Genomic DNA, 14,479 nt, shown 5'->3' on the forward strand with positions numbered 1-14,479 from the left:
TTGCGTTACTTTGGAGTCATTCTTTATAGCTGCAAAATGTTAATGTAGTTTTTTTATAGTATGTTTATCTATATATTAAACTCTGTGTTGTTTGATAGAGATAGTATTTTTCTCTGTTACTAGGTCATTTGCTAAACACCCCTGAATAATAGTTGCGTCCAAGATTGGCCAATCACACATCGAGCACATAATGAATTTCGGAGCTTCGCATCTCAGTGGCAGCCATGTTGGTTCACAGGTTTTGTCGCGGATTTGTGCACTGGCTTCAGCGCTGATTTTCTCTATATTTTTGTGCCCGTGAGATGACAAGATATACACACAGGTAAAGTCTATGAACCGTAGATTCGGTAGATTGTTGTATTTGTGTAGACCGGCTCAGTTTGAGGGCGTAGAGGGGAAATCCTTGCGGGTACGTCAAGCAGATCTTCTCGCCAACACAGCTTGACCCAAGGGTTTTGTGTGGGGGATCTCTGACATTTTCCCCTTCCTCATGCACAATTCGCCGCGTTTTGTCCACTCTCCTGATATATTCCGCAGCCTTCTTGTATCACTGAACCTCATTTTGTCGACCTGTGGTCTTCTGGCCACCGATCTGGTGGTGTAGAGCTGAATCTGACGTATTTTCTTTTGTCTAAAACGAGTCTTTTTGGGCAAATTCCCTCCCAGTGTTTTGTCTGTTGCAGCTAGACCGCCTTTGTTAAACCAAACGGCATTTGAATTTCACACTCCTGTGCATTCGGATGAAATTTCACTGCATACAAAATGTCCAGGGAGGCTTTTCTTCCATTTTTTTCGTGAACAAAGGTGTTTTGGGGGGCTCAAGCCCTCGTTGATCATGTTTAGGTGTCAGTACTTGAATGTGGGAACCAATTTTGTTCATTTACCAGTGTCGACCCTTCATAGTTCATTTTGTATATTAAGGGGGTAAATTATACTGTGTAGGATAGCAAATTGAACAGTGGTATAGAGACAGACACACAGATTTTACAAAATGGATAAAACAGAGTCAAATGCAAGAATCTGATGATGTATTCCTGAAACCTAAATAGAAACTGCTGTATGTATGTATAATTTGTTAAGAAAACATACATGTAGTACTGTGCATGTTTTGTTTAAATCTGTATGTCATTACTAATATTTTCACAAAGGATACTCTTTTTTTCGACACGTCCATAATGAGCAAATACTGTATATTGGTACGATTTTGATTACGTAACAAGGGGAGAATGAAGTTGCGAAATCTGAACAAAAACCATGATACAAGAAACCAGCCTGCTTACAACATCCAACCATGGAGTGTCGATACAAAAGGATGGACCAGTTTTCTTGGGAATGAAATATGTCATCAAATTAGGGGAGGTGGGAAGGTATTTCATCAAATGAAGATTTGATCATAAATAGAAATTGTTTTAAGATGATGAGGTCTTATTTTTTGCATAATTTGGTTAGATGATTAGAATGTTTTGACAATTATGAGAGAAAAGTATACCCTGAGTCCTTGATACCATTATTACTTGAAATACAGACAACATAGACTTAGAAGCTATAGTACAATGGAAACAAATTCAAAACTTTGAAAAAAGGACATGGCAGAGCTTTCATTTGGCTACAGATGGTCAAACCTTAAAGTTTTTGAAGATTTATTTAACCACAGGTTTTGCTTAAAATTTGAAAGCTCTACATCATCATAAGAATATCTATTTTGGAGTTTTGCCGAGCACTACATTGTAAATCATCTTGAGCCAAATGCTGTTTTTGAAGAAAACCTTGCTTGATCCTGTACCAGAGATAAAAGCTTCAAATCCCAGTAGATGAACCACAGGGGCATACAAAAGAGGTACATTTGTATGGATTCCATCTGTAGTTTTCAGGCCTGTGTTTCCTAACATAATAGTTACTTTGATCACTACCATCGGCATAATAATATATATTTCTTACAGCTCCTTATTGTATCAGCTGGACATTAATCACCTTTGCTACATGTTTGGCTATAGGAATTGTACACAAAATGATTATTCATAATTTGTACTTTGTAGTAGACTAGTATATTTGGATGTGGTCAGTTGACATTTCAACATATGGTTGCAGTTACAGCTAAACTAGCAGAGTTGTCTTATATATCATGTCAGCAGGATGTTGTATTGAATGAGGTAGAGACCCTCTAGACTTTGACTAATTAAAATTTACATGTCAACAAGTCAGACAACAACTAATTATGTTAATTGTGGATAGGAAATTTGCCTGTGAGCAGAGGGTATAGATATGAATCTGAACCGTAGATGACTTTTCCTCATGCCAGAAGTCAGAATAAATAAAGTAATATCTGCAGGTCACATCTGTATATGTTTTAGTCAGAAGGTTTTTGTCTCCAAGCTGAATATTGTAGTGTTTACCCTTGACTGCATTAAGTTATTTTCATATTTATAGAATACACAGCATGGATTTATTATTTATGACTAGCTTTTGTTGTATTGGAGAGATTTAAAAGCTTGCATTTTGATCATCACAGGAATAATGCGTAAATGAAAGACCTTTTTTATTGTACACATACAAGTTATGCTCTTACAAAGTACAGGTCATTGAATTTGTGATAAGGCCACAGCAAGAAATTTTTATGGATGACATCAGCGTGCACATTAATTTTCGCCTGATTTAAAAAAAAAAACAAGAAATTTTGTTGCCTTCTGACAGTGGTGAAAAATGTGCAAAGATGTCTGTTGCCATGCCAGAAGACAGTACAATGATTGAGTAAAAATTTTGAATTGTAGAAACCTTGTTTTTTTCGGCCTGCCTTATTTTTTTTTTTTTTGCCCCCCCCCCCTCGCATTAGATTTGGAATCTGCGGAGGATGTCATCTATAAAATTTACTTGCTGTGGCCTAAAGACTAGTATGTAGTTCATAAAACAAAGTATACTAAAGCTAGAAGGTGGTTGACAAGTTCATCTGGATTTCCTAATGTACAACAGGATGTCATTATCACTGGAAGTGTTTTATCCCTCAGGGCTTGAAATACCCACTTACAATTTGCAGAACATTTTTGAGATTGCTTTTAGATAGGCCATACTTGGGGACTGAGAACTCTGACTTTATAGCTAAGGTATAGAGTTCGTTCTGTACTGTATCATTATTTCTTCCCAGTACATGTTCTGTAGTTCCTGATTTTTTGTCACGGTACTTTTATGTTCACAGTTTTCACAGTCACTTCTGTACTGCGAACTTATCATTACCATTAAGACTAAAAAAATAATTCACCGACTTTCTTTTTTCTGCGCCAGTCGCTACCATGAACATTTTATCTTTTTCTCAGACCTTGAACAGAAAGTGAATTACAGTTTTTCCTAAGGCCACACTAATTTAATCAATTGGTCACATAAATGGTCAGAACCCAGTGCTTACCAGTATTACTATTTATGCTTTTAGTGATTCCACTATTACTGCATCAGAAAGATTTGTTACCTGACTCCTTGTCCCTTTCCTGAGTTTACCTGGGAACCTACTACAGGAAGTGGGGCCAGGGGTTCAGTTGGACTGTCCAGGTCAAACATTTCCAGATTGTATTTACGCAAATTGGCAGCCAGGATGTGGAGGGTGTCCAACTGAGGGCTGATACTGATAGACCACAGATCACACTACATGTAATTTGTTGGGAGGAATGTCTGAGAGGATTATTAGCATTGGAAACGTCACTTTGGTTCGCTTGTTAGCGGAGCTCCGATTTATACTGTAAGATTCCTTTATTAGGTAGGGCTTGATTGTATCGAAATTGGAGTAGGGAACAAATTGGCAAGATGTTGATATTGATATGTCCTTCACAGACTAACCAGGGCTGGAAATAGCACTTGCATATGCCAGGTTAGTACAGGTAAAGAATTGGAGCTATGCAGGTGTTTCTGATATCTACCTACACCTAACCTGCACTGGTCCATGTACTGGGTATATGCAGGTTAGTACAGGTAAAGAATTGGAGCTATGCAGGTGTTTCTGATGTCTACCTACACCTAACCTGCACTGGTCCACGTATTGGGTATATGCAGGTTAGTACAGGTAAAAAATTGGAGCTGTCCAGGTGTTTCTGATGTTTTCCTTCATCTAACCTGCACTGGTCCATGTACTGGGTTTATATATACATTAAGGCTTTGTAGATTTTTATTTGCTACATTGACTGTTGCCACCTCCTATGAAGGATACTTTGTAAATTCTGAGTGGTGCATATACATGTAGAATTTGTCAGGCGCAGGTAGTTTTCAATGTTACCTGCACCAGTGCAGAAACAAACATATTTCAAGCCCTGAGCATGCATATATACATGCATAACACTGCAGAGAAAGGGACTAATTTTCATTCATAAGCCCACAGATAAACTGCAGCAATAGATAAACATAGACAGAGACACAGTAAATGAGAGGCTCATGAAAAATTTATGACTCTTGCTACCCGATCGCCAAGCTTAAAGGTAGTGATGCATCATATACTGTTCTGGACTGTTCTGGTACATTCTATACTCGAGGGACACATGTTCCCAACAATGTGTAATGGTCATTCCATTCTTGGATAGTCTTGCAACAATCTTGGGTATTTTTTCCGACTCGAGAAGGAAACTAAGCACAGTGAAGTCAAGAAGCAATGTCAGATGATATTCAAGATTTGCAGGAAAAATATTCTGGACTCAAAATATTGCATGCAGTTGAAAATTACCGCTGTTGGATATCTTCTACTTTTTCAAGTAAAGGCAAACTATTCAAATGTATAATCCCTTTGTGTTTGTCTGATGTAATAGGGAGTGATGAAAATTGAAGTTGGTTATGTCCTTGAACTACAGCTCTCTACTGTACAGGATAGATTTATTAGTGTTATGCTTGGCAAAAAGCCTGGTCCATATTAAGTAAAGAGATTGTCAATAAAATCAGTGACAGTAAACACAAGTAGCTGCAGTGATTTTATAGGTTATTAGAAGAGTGGCTGAAGTTGGGAAAATGGTTTGAGAGAATGGCTTTTCTGGGCTTGAAAAAAATGTTGTGCATGAAAAACTTGTACGTAAAAAAATCAAAGCCCTTGCAATATGCCTGGAAATATGCAGCACGAAATTCTTTATCAGAAAAATGTATGCTGTATGTGATTTTGCTGCATCTAGAACCTGAAATTTTTGTTTGAAAAAAAAAGACTTTTAGGTCCCTTGGGAATTGGTTGATTTACATATCTACCATGAAACCTGAACATTTGAAAATCAATTGTATTTTATTTTTTTTAACAAGAATTACATGGAAAAGCCACTCATGTAAGGCTCTGTAACAACTTTTTCTCTGTCCTTTACATTCTTTATTTAAACTTAAGAGCCTAAAGCAGCAAAGAGTTTTTAAATCCCCTGGGAATCAGCTAATTTGCATATTTTCAGGCGTACATTTTACAGGCACAAGTTTTTCACACGCAAATTTTCCTCACCACAAAACCCCAACCCAGTGATTTGCCAGAGGGGGGACACCAGGTGAATGGGGTCAGAGTACAGCCCTGTTTGAACAGCTGTTTCAGTACATCCAAATATGGACATGGCCAGACCCACAGGCCTATGACATCACTTGTTTACCTTTGTGTAAATCAGTGTACCCCAGTATCTAGATGTGAGCTTGCATGTTAACTTAGCAATAGCAGAACACAGTTTTTGCCCTATGGCGATTTCTATGGTTGGATCCAAGGGTGATACCGTATGGGGATTTCTATAGTTAGGATGTTTGCTCACGGTAAAAATTACAGTTGGGTACTCTAGCGAAATATGAAAAATGAATATGTTTGAGTTCTTTCAATGCAAAATTAGGGAAAAAATTGGTGTCTCACTCTCCAAACCAAAAAATGCAACAACATCAATTCCAACGTTTAAATACTATATTGGAATTTTCGACATCGGTGCATGTCATTGTGGTTAGGGTGAAACACGTTCAAATTGTTCTATGGAAGACAGAGCTATACCGTAAAGTACGGCCTGGTCTGGAAAACCGTCATTGACTTTCTACCCAGTCTTCAAGAATTTTGTCCGTACTTCTTCGTATATCCACGTCATAGACCTCCCATTAATACTGTGTAGTGTGTACTACTATGTTGAATAATGAGCAGAGAATTACAATTTGCTTGATGCTTCAGTCCTTACCTCAGTGCTTCTGGATAATATACTTTGACTAATGGTTATCGCTTTGTTAAGAGTGACAGACAGGAACTAGAAAGGCATTATTTCCCCTAAGGGAAGACTGGTGCCCTTGTGAATGTCACTGCCAGATTGCAAGTTGTGTTGTTACTTACATGTCAGGGCTCGAAAGTCATTTTTTGGAATAGGTGCACTGGTGCACCCAACCTAAAAAATTACTAGGTACACAAAATTTTTTTGAGTGCACCATATGAAACAAAACCTAATTGCATGTCTTACTGCTCCTCTTCTGAGCTTGAATCTAAAATGAGAGCTAACTTCAAAATCTGTAACATTACTACAACAAAGATTTTATTATTTTTTGACACTTGTATGCCAAGAATATCCTGCATACTATTACACATTTTATATGTACAAAAATACCTACAAAAAAATTTGGGTGCACTGGTGCACCCACAGAAAAAAATTGGGTGCACAGCTCCAATTTTGGGTGCACTAAGGTGCACATGCACCTAGTATTTCGAGCCCTGCATGTGCATAGCTATCGATCAAGGATTTCTTTCACATTACTTCATACTAATCATAGTCAAACTGTAGATACTTGGGTAGTTCATTGGCTCTATAATAAGCTTTCATACAAAAGTAGTTGTAATTTATATGTATCGCCTTATATCTTCCTTGAGTTTAGCAGAACATACAATAACAAATTATATAACAGTCTTTTTCAGCTTAAGTTACACAAATGGCTTACATATTACCAGCTGAAATTTGTTTTAGGTCCAGATTGAACACTGTTTGGCAAAATGTTCCATGTGAGTTGTTTGAAATATAATCCAGGGCTAGAAATCCCACCTGCATATGCAGGTAAGTGCAGGTAAAATTGGAGCTGTGTCAGGAATTTCTCATGTCTACCTGTGCTAAGGTCCATGTAAACACATTCATGTATCATACAGGACTCGAAATAGTGGGTGCATGTACACCTTAGTGCACCCAAATTTGGAGCTGTGCACCAAAATATTTTTGTAGGTTGATGTAAAGATGTTAAATGTAAAGATGTAAAGATGTTAAATGTTTTGTAGTAATATATACTAATACAGCATATTCTTTACATCCAATTGTCGCAACACAAGTGTCAGAAAAATAATTATTAGTAATCTTTTCTTTGGAAATTAAACATTAGTTATGCTGACATATATGATGCACCCCAAAATTTTTTAGTGTGCCCAATTTTTCAGGTTGGGTGCACGAGTGCACCTATTCCCAAAAATGAATTTCAAGCCCTGTCATACTTACTCTATTCCAGTCTTTAGAGTTTTACATTTTATAATTGCCAATTAAACCCTGTACCTGCAAGTAAGTTTCTCCTCGTTAATAGGAAAAATCTATAAACCTTGACCTATTTTATCTCCCTTCACCTTGGCCTAGATTTCTTAAGACCCGGTTTACACGACGACAAAAACCTGGCGTACGATAATGGCGTACGCACGCGATCGTACGTCCGTTTCGGTTTACACGGAGCGGGACGGACAGCGCCGGGACTCCCGCAGCGCTCCACACTATCGTGACCCCATTTGACCCGCCGCGAGCTTTGACATAACGCTATTTTCAAAATGGCGGGAGAACAGGCTCTTTTTCTGTTCTTCATGCGTCAGATGTTGCTATTCTTATTTTCGCGGATGTACTTGCGTCGCCGGGCATTGCGTAGAAGAAGGGTTGGACGTCGCAGGGAGCGGTACCATGAGATCCAACGGGCAGCAATTTTTGCAGTCATTGCAATCATTCAAGCTCAAGGCGGGATCGATCGGTCAGTGTGGGAACGTGACAGTTAGAACTTAGAGCTATTGCGCACTTCTGCCATGGTCAGTTGCGGCAGTCGCGAGCAAACAGGCTCAGCAAAACAACAAACAAATCAAATACGATAAAAAAACAAAAGGAAAACCGAAACGGATCAGAGAAAACAGAGTAAAGATCAGTAACACGGCGTGGGTTTTCACAGGCGCGGGAAGAAGAATGGAATTTGCATATGACCCCTGACCTCCTGCAACAGGGAAGTGCTTGCGAACGCCGTTCGTACGATCAGTCGCGTTTACACGAGGCGGGGAGGCATCCTGACTCCCCGCTGGGCGATCGTACACGATCGTACGCCTGCCTTCGAGGTGGCGTACGCAAATTGCGTACGATAGGTGCGTACGATAGGTGGGGCCGGTTTACACGCTGGAAAAAATGGTCGTACGCAATTGTCGTACGATCGCGTGCGTACGCCATTATCGTACGCCAGGTTTTTGTCGTCGTGTAAACCGGGTCTAAGTACATGTTGAGATGTGGACACAGGGTTGGGTTCAGCTGAACCTGGTCCAACTCCTGAACCTGGTCCAACTCAGAAGAACCAAGTCCAAAAATCCTGAAAGTCGTGATCCAATTCTTTTTTTTACTCATATTAGTCATAACAAAGTACAAATACACATGTATCTTAGGTCACATTGTTTCTCAGATTCGCCCTGTCCATTTTTTTCTGATTTGCAAAAAAAAAAATTTTTTTAGGTTCAAAATCAATTGCAAAATGTTCAATGAAAGACATGTTTTGGCCCCCAACAGTTGAAGAAAGTCCTTTCCTTCCTAGTAGTTTTTCAAGTCAACATTGCAACTTTGTTTCATTAAAAGTTCAAAATCTATTGTCTTAGTTATAAACCAGCCTGGTATGTTCACTTCATGGCTCATGTTGTAACATTTCCGGCTATCATGGGGTGCCTTGCCCTGTCGCTTCATATTTTTTTGAAAAAATCCGAGAAGCAACAAATTAAATTGGTGTGGCCTTATAAACACTACTATTTAGCCATGTTATTAATGAAAAATAATAATCTTGAATGAAACAAGACTAGCCTAGATTCAGACGTCGATGCTTACCCAAGTTCCTACTTTTGTTATTGAAGTGTAGCTGAGAAGCTTGTTTACTTCATGCAGGATATCATGTTTCACTGTGTAGTGTTGACTGTGATAAGGATTCTCTGACATGTAAACATCCGCTGTACACAGAAAGAATATCAATTTCATGGGTTGGGTATTGTTGGCAAGCCATTTTTGCATTTTTTAAAAGAACTGTTACTTAGAATGATGTTCAAATGATAACTAATCAACAAACCAGTAAACAAATACTGTACTGATTTGTGGAGTTAGAACCAATTCTTAGATCAAGATCAGTTACTGACTTGTTGTAATTCCTGATTTTTTTGCAGTCATTTCTGTACCATGAAATTATCAATGACAATGACAATGAACTTTATTGCATATTCACACCCTACACGGGCCAAATGCACTTAAGTTGAATAACTTGGGTACAAGAATAGAAGAAGCAATTGTTACATTTGTGTGCTACGTCTCTATCTACAGGATCTGACTACAGGATCTCTTCTCTCTTTTTTAAAAAACAGTACTGTTATCAAATCATCTGCCTATTAACCCCCCTCCCCCTTTCCGCCACTGTAAAATTCTGTGAAAATCTATTTTCCTCAGTCTGGGAATTTTGTCTACCGCAAAGACAAGGTGAAATACAGTATGACACACGCTGATGGAGTGAATGCGTATAGTAGATGTCATTTGGCCATAATGGAAAAAGGTTGTTGCCATGTAGACTTCATTAATCACTAGTATTGTCGTAAGAGCATGTCTGCATGTGTGAGGTTGACATTTTCAGTGGAAAATACCAGAATGTTTCACACCCCTGCTGTGACATTTGAAAATTAGGTTGATGTAATGAGCACAATTAACATCCCTGCCTCCTCATTTACATGCACTATAATTGATATACACGCGGGCGAAAACCTGATGGTACGGAAAACTGCGTATGCTCGCATGCATACGCAAACTGCGTACATTAAATTTTTCCTGGGTGTAAATCGGCAATCTTTGACATATGTCAAGAAAGTATGTTCGGATCATGTGTTATCTCAAGGGCTGGAACACAATCTGAATGTACGTTAACACTTAGGAGAAATTTGACATATGCAGTTCAGGGCTCAAAATACTGGGTGCATGTGAACCTTAGTGTACCCAAATTTGGAGCTGTGCACCCAATTATTTTATGTGGGTGCACCAGTGCACACAAATATTTTCGTAGGTTTGCGTATGATGTTAAATGCATTGTAGTATACAGCATATTCTTAAAATCTTAACATCCAAAATAATAAAATCATTGTTATAACAATTTCTTAAGAAATAAAACGTAATAAGTTTTTGCTGACATTCTTACTTTATCTTAAGTTATATGGTGCACCTCAAAATTTTTTGGCGCACCCAATTGTGTACACCAGTGCACCTATTTTAAAAATGAATTTTGAGCCCTGCAGTTTTTATATGTTTGGTGTCAGGATTTTGTCTGTGTGTAAATCGGGTCTTAGCCTTCTACCAAAATCTTCTAGCTTGTATATAGCAATTAAACCTAGCTATAGGAGAGCCAGTATAGTTTAATGAGAATCTAGTCTTGCAGTATTTTTTGTACTGTGCAGTTTGTGTTGAGCCCAGATTACACAACTATGCGTGTCACTGTGTGTATGTGACATGAACATGATATAGTATATAGATGTAGTCTGACATCCGACATCCGTATAAATATAAATGACTGTCATTACTCAACATCAATGTCAAAATGTTCTATACTAACTCTTTGCTGTTATATGTAACATTGAGTAATGGGCTGGACACAGCACAGAACCAAGTTGGTCCAGGTGGGAATGTATTTCTCAGAAAAACAGCTTACATAACTGTTGCGTAACAGTTACATTTGCTTGGGTTATGATTTTCAAGTTCAACAGCCAAGGACATTTCAAGTTCAACGACTCCTAGGAAAGTGTAATGACAATGGATATTTTGCTGTACACAGTGAAACAGTAGGTGAACACAGGTACTCTAGTCTGATGCGTAAATCATCTGAATTAGTTCTAATACTGTATATAGAAATGAGGGCTCAAAATGCTTTTTTTCTGCATACCTGCACTGGTGTACACAACATTCAAAATGACTGCACCAGACAGGTTTTACCTGTACTACAGTTTCTTTGCCTTTTAGTCCATCCAAAAATTGAGGTGTTTTGAAAAAATGTTCCTAGTACTAGTAGTAGCACCATATTATTTTTGCTAAGCTCTCTACGGTCTTTAATAAATTAATGATGCTACTTGAATGTATAGTATAAATATTCTGTATTACAAAACATTGTAATACATGTACTAATAACCATATTGAAAGCTGGAATCTGTACTTGAAGTATCTGACATCTTAGATACGGTACTAGAGTACTGTAAGAAATAAGATTTTGTCGGATGACTTACACTGTGATGCTGTTCTTAGGAAGAAAACCTGACACCTGTTCAGTTGGAGATTTGCCCAAAATATCAACTGTGAAGGAAGGCCCTCACCCTAGTACCATTAGCGTGTGCATTATCAGATTTTCTCCTAAGCCCACACGTACAGCAGAATATTTATTAATCCGGGACAGCGTTAAATGAAGTGGCAGACATGCCGTGCACGCTACCGCCCCGCGCCAAGACCTGTCGGAACAATGGAACGACATCAGGGCCGTCCCAACGGGAATTCCGCGCCAGATTTCTGATGGAAATACGGAATAGGCCATCTGTGGAGATTTGTGTTAATGCATATGGGGAGGAGTAGTAGTTATATTTGCCTATATAGAGTACTCTACTATTGTGCAGGTGGCCTCATAGTACAGTGTGATAAATTCCAAAATGTACTGTGGTAAGTTTTTCCTTTCTCCAATACTTGTTCCTCTGGAACACAGTTGTATAATGCGGCGCATTTGTACACGAACAGGCAGGAAAAACTTCACAATCCAAACCACACAGCCTAAAACTTAAGAGCTGATATTTTTTTCTATACCGCACAGCGTAGTTAGCCCCTGGCTACCTCTTAGGCCACACCAATTTATTTCCTTGGTTAACGGATTCGCCGCTTGCTTTTTTTGCCGAATGAAAATAAAAATAAAAAACGTCATAGTTTAGACCCCACAGACCGGTAATACCCTGAACAGGGAGACTCCAATGAAATTGCTGCAGTTGATACCAATGTCGCTAGAGGCGCTCCTGCACACATAGTCACATGACGTAAAGTAGCCAATCGTGGATTGTTTTACTTTCTGACCAATCAGATGCGATGTTCTGGAACCATGTTGGCTCAGTCATTTGTTTTGTTCTGGGCGGGAGCCTCATGGCGGACAAAATTTGTGGCGGAAGCTTAAATTGTTTGAGAAAGCTGGAAGTTTGGATCAAGGCAGAATCTAGGTACAGTACATGTAAAATTGAATAAATTTTGTCCCCTTTAAAGTTGTTGTGACTATGAAATTGCTTGTGAGAGTTAACATCTGTGTCATGTTTTAGAGTACATATGATGATGGTGGAACTTGGAAGTAACATGCTAAAACTTGTTTTCTGCATTTTGCTCGTGTACGAAAAAGATTATCAACCCAATGGTGTGGATAGCAAATAAAACACAATACGGTACATCCTCTCTTGTCTTTTGTTTCTTTCCCTGTATTTTCGTAACTTAATAAGCAGTCTGGATTTCACACTACATGGCTGTATGGCAGGTAGTATCAAATTTTTATTTTTATTTTTTTTCGCCCGCCCGCTCCATTTTTTTTCTACAAAAATCCGTTAACCAAGAAAATAAATTGGTGTGGCCTTACATCAGACACTCTAGCCAGGCTTCAAGAACTTTGTCCATACTACTGTACTTTGTATACCCACGTCATAGACCCAGTGGGTTGCCTGTTAATACTGTGCTTGATAGCTTTCAGAAAATGGTTTCACAGTATCAGGGTATGCAGTGTTCGAAATACCTGTCTGCAGGCTGCAATCTGCAGATAGATTTTCAAGATTGCAGGAGAAAATTTATACAATCTGCAATTTTGCAGCAGGAAAAATTGGCACTTGGGACTTGGCGCTCTTGGCCCGAAGGACAGACAACACTTAAGCTCCTGTTCTGAAACAACAGGAGCTTCTTCACTAATTTGCATCAACCTTGTCTTGACTTATCTAGTATCTTTTGTTTCTTTTTGGACTTTTTGGAATTTGTCTTCACTAATTTGCATATCAATCAATAGTTAATGCTTATAAATCTACAAATTGTAGTATGGAGGCTTGTGTATTTGCAGAAAGTATTTCCAAATTGCAGAACAAAATTTTGACTCTTCTGCAATATTGCAGAGCACTGAAAAAAAGTATTTCGATCACTGGTATGTAAGGGGGAGGGGGGCAGGGATGGATCTTTATTTATTATTAGCAATCATTAATCATGTCTAATCTTCTTAGTACAGTGTAGAAAGGAAAACTACTGAGTCTAATGACTTACAGGCCTGTAGATTATCCTCACAGTTGGGATGTTCAGTGTACAGCTTTACTGACTCTCTTTCACTCAGAAAACATCTGTCTGTTGTAGGCACTTTTGTTGCATAGTACACTTATCAATGTAAGAATGGAGGGGTGGTGTAGGCACGTTTGTTTCATAGTACACCTATCAATGTAAGAATGGAGGGGTGGTGTAGGCACGTTTGTTTCATAGTACACTTGTCAATGCAAGAATGGAGGGGTGATATAGGCACATTTGTTTCATACTCATAGTACACTTATCAATGTAAGAATGGAGGGGTGATATAGGCACATTTGTTTCATGCTGTACACTTGTCAATGTAAGAATGAAGGGGTGGTGTAGGCACATTTGTTTCATGCTGTACACCTATCAATGTAAGAATGCAGGGGTGGTGTAGGCACTTTTGTTTCATAGTACACTTATCAATGTAAGAATGGAGAGGTGATATAGGCCGCACATTTGTTTCACAGTACACTTATCAATGTAAGAATGCAGGGGTGGTGTAGGCACTTGTTTCATGCTGTACACTTATCAATGTAAGATTGGAGGGGTGGTGTAGGCACATTTGTTTCATAGTCACAGTAAGTGCACTTATCAATGTAAGAATGGAGGGGTGGTGTAGGCAAATTTGTTTCATAGTGCACTTATCAATGTAAGAATGGAGGGGTGGTGTAGGCACATTTGTTTCATGCTGTACACTTATCAATGTAAGAATGGAGGGGTGATATAGCCACATTTGTTTCATAGTACACTTATCAATGTAAGAATAGAAGGGTGATATAGGCACATTTATTTCATGCTGTACACTTATCAATATAAGAATGGAGGGGTGCTGTGGTGTAGGCACGTTTGTTAGCACGCTTGTCAATGTAAGAATGGAGGGGTGATATAGGCACATTTGTTTCATGCTATACACTTATCAATGTAAAAATGGAGGGGTGGTGTAGGCACATTTGTTTCATAGTACACTT

At 38.6% G+C, this 14,479-nt stretch overlaps 1 protein-coding gene across 1 annotated transcript in view; it reads left to right on the plus strand.

The window, feature by feature from the left end:
• The first annotated feature begins 184 nt into the window (after positions 1–184).
• Positions 185–14,479, plus strand: part of LOC109485467 (CCR4-NOT transcription complex subunit 6-like) — a 29,626-nt gene continuing 15,331 nt past the window's right edge. Inside the window, exon 1 of the mRNA XM_019789085.1 lies at positions 185–322. The gene's annotated coding sequence lies outside the window, so the exon portion shown is untranslated. The remainder of the gene's footprint in view (positions 323–14,479) is intronic.

The sequence above is a fragment of the Branchiostoma belcheri genome, unplaced genomic scaffold, assembly GCF_001625305.1.
Source record: "Branchiostoma belcheri isolate BF01 breed outbred unplaced genomic scaffold, Haploidv18h27 scaffold76, whole genome shotgun sequence".
In the NCBI taxonomy this organism is placed as follows: domain Eukaryota; kingdom Metazoa; phylum Chordata; class Leptocardii; order Amphioxiformes; family Branchiostomatidae; genus Branchiostoma; species Branchiostoma belcheri.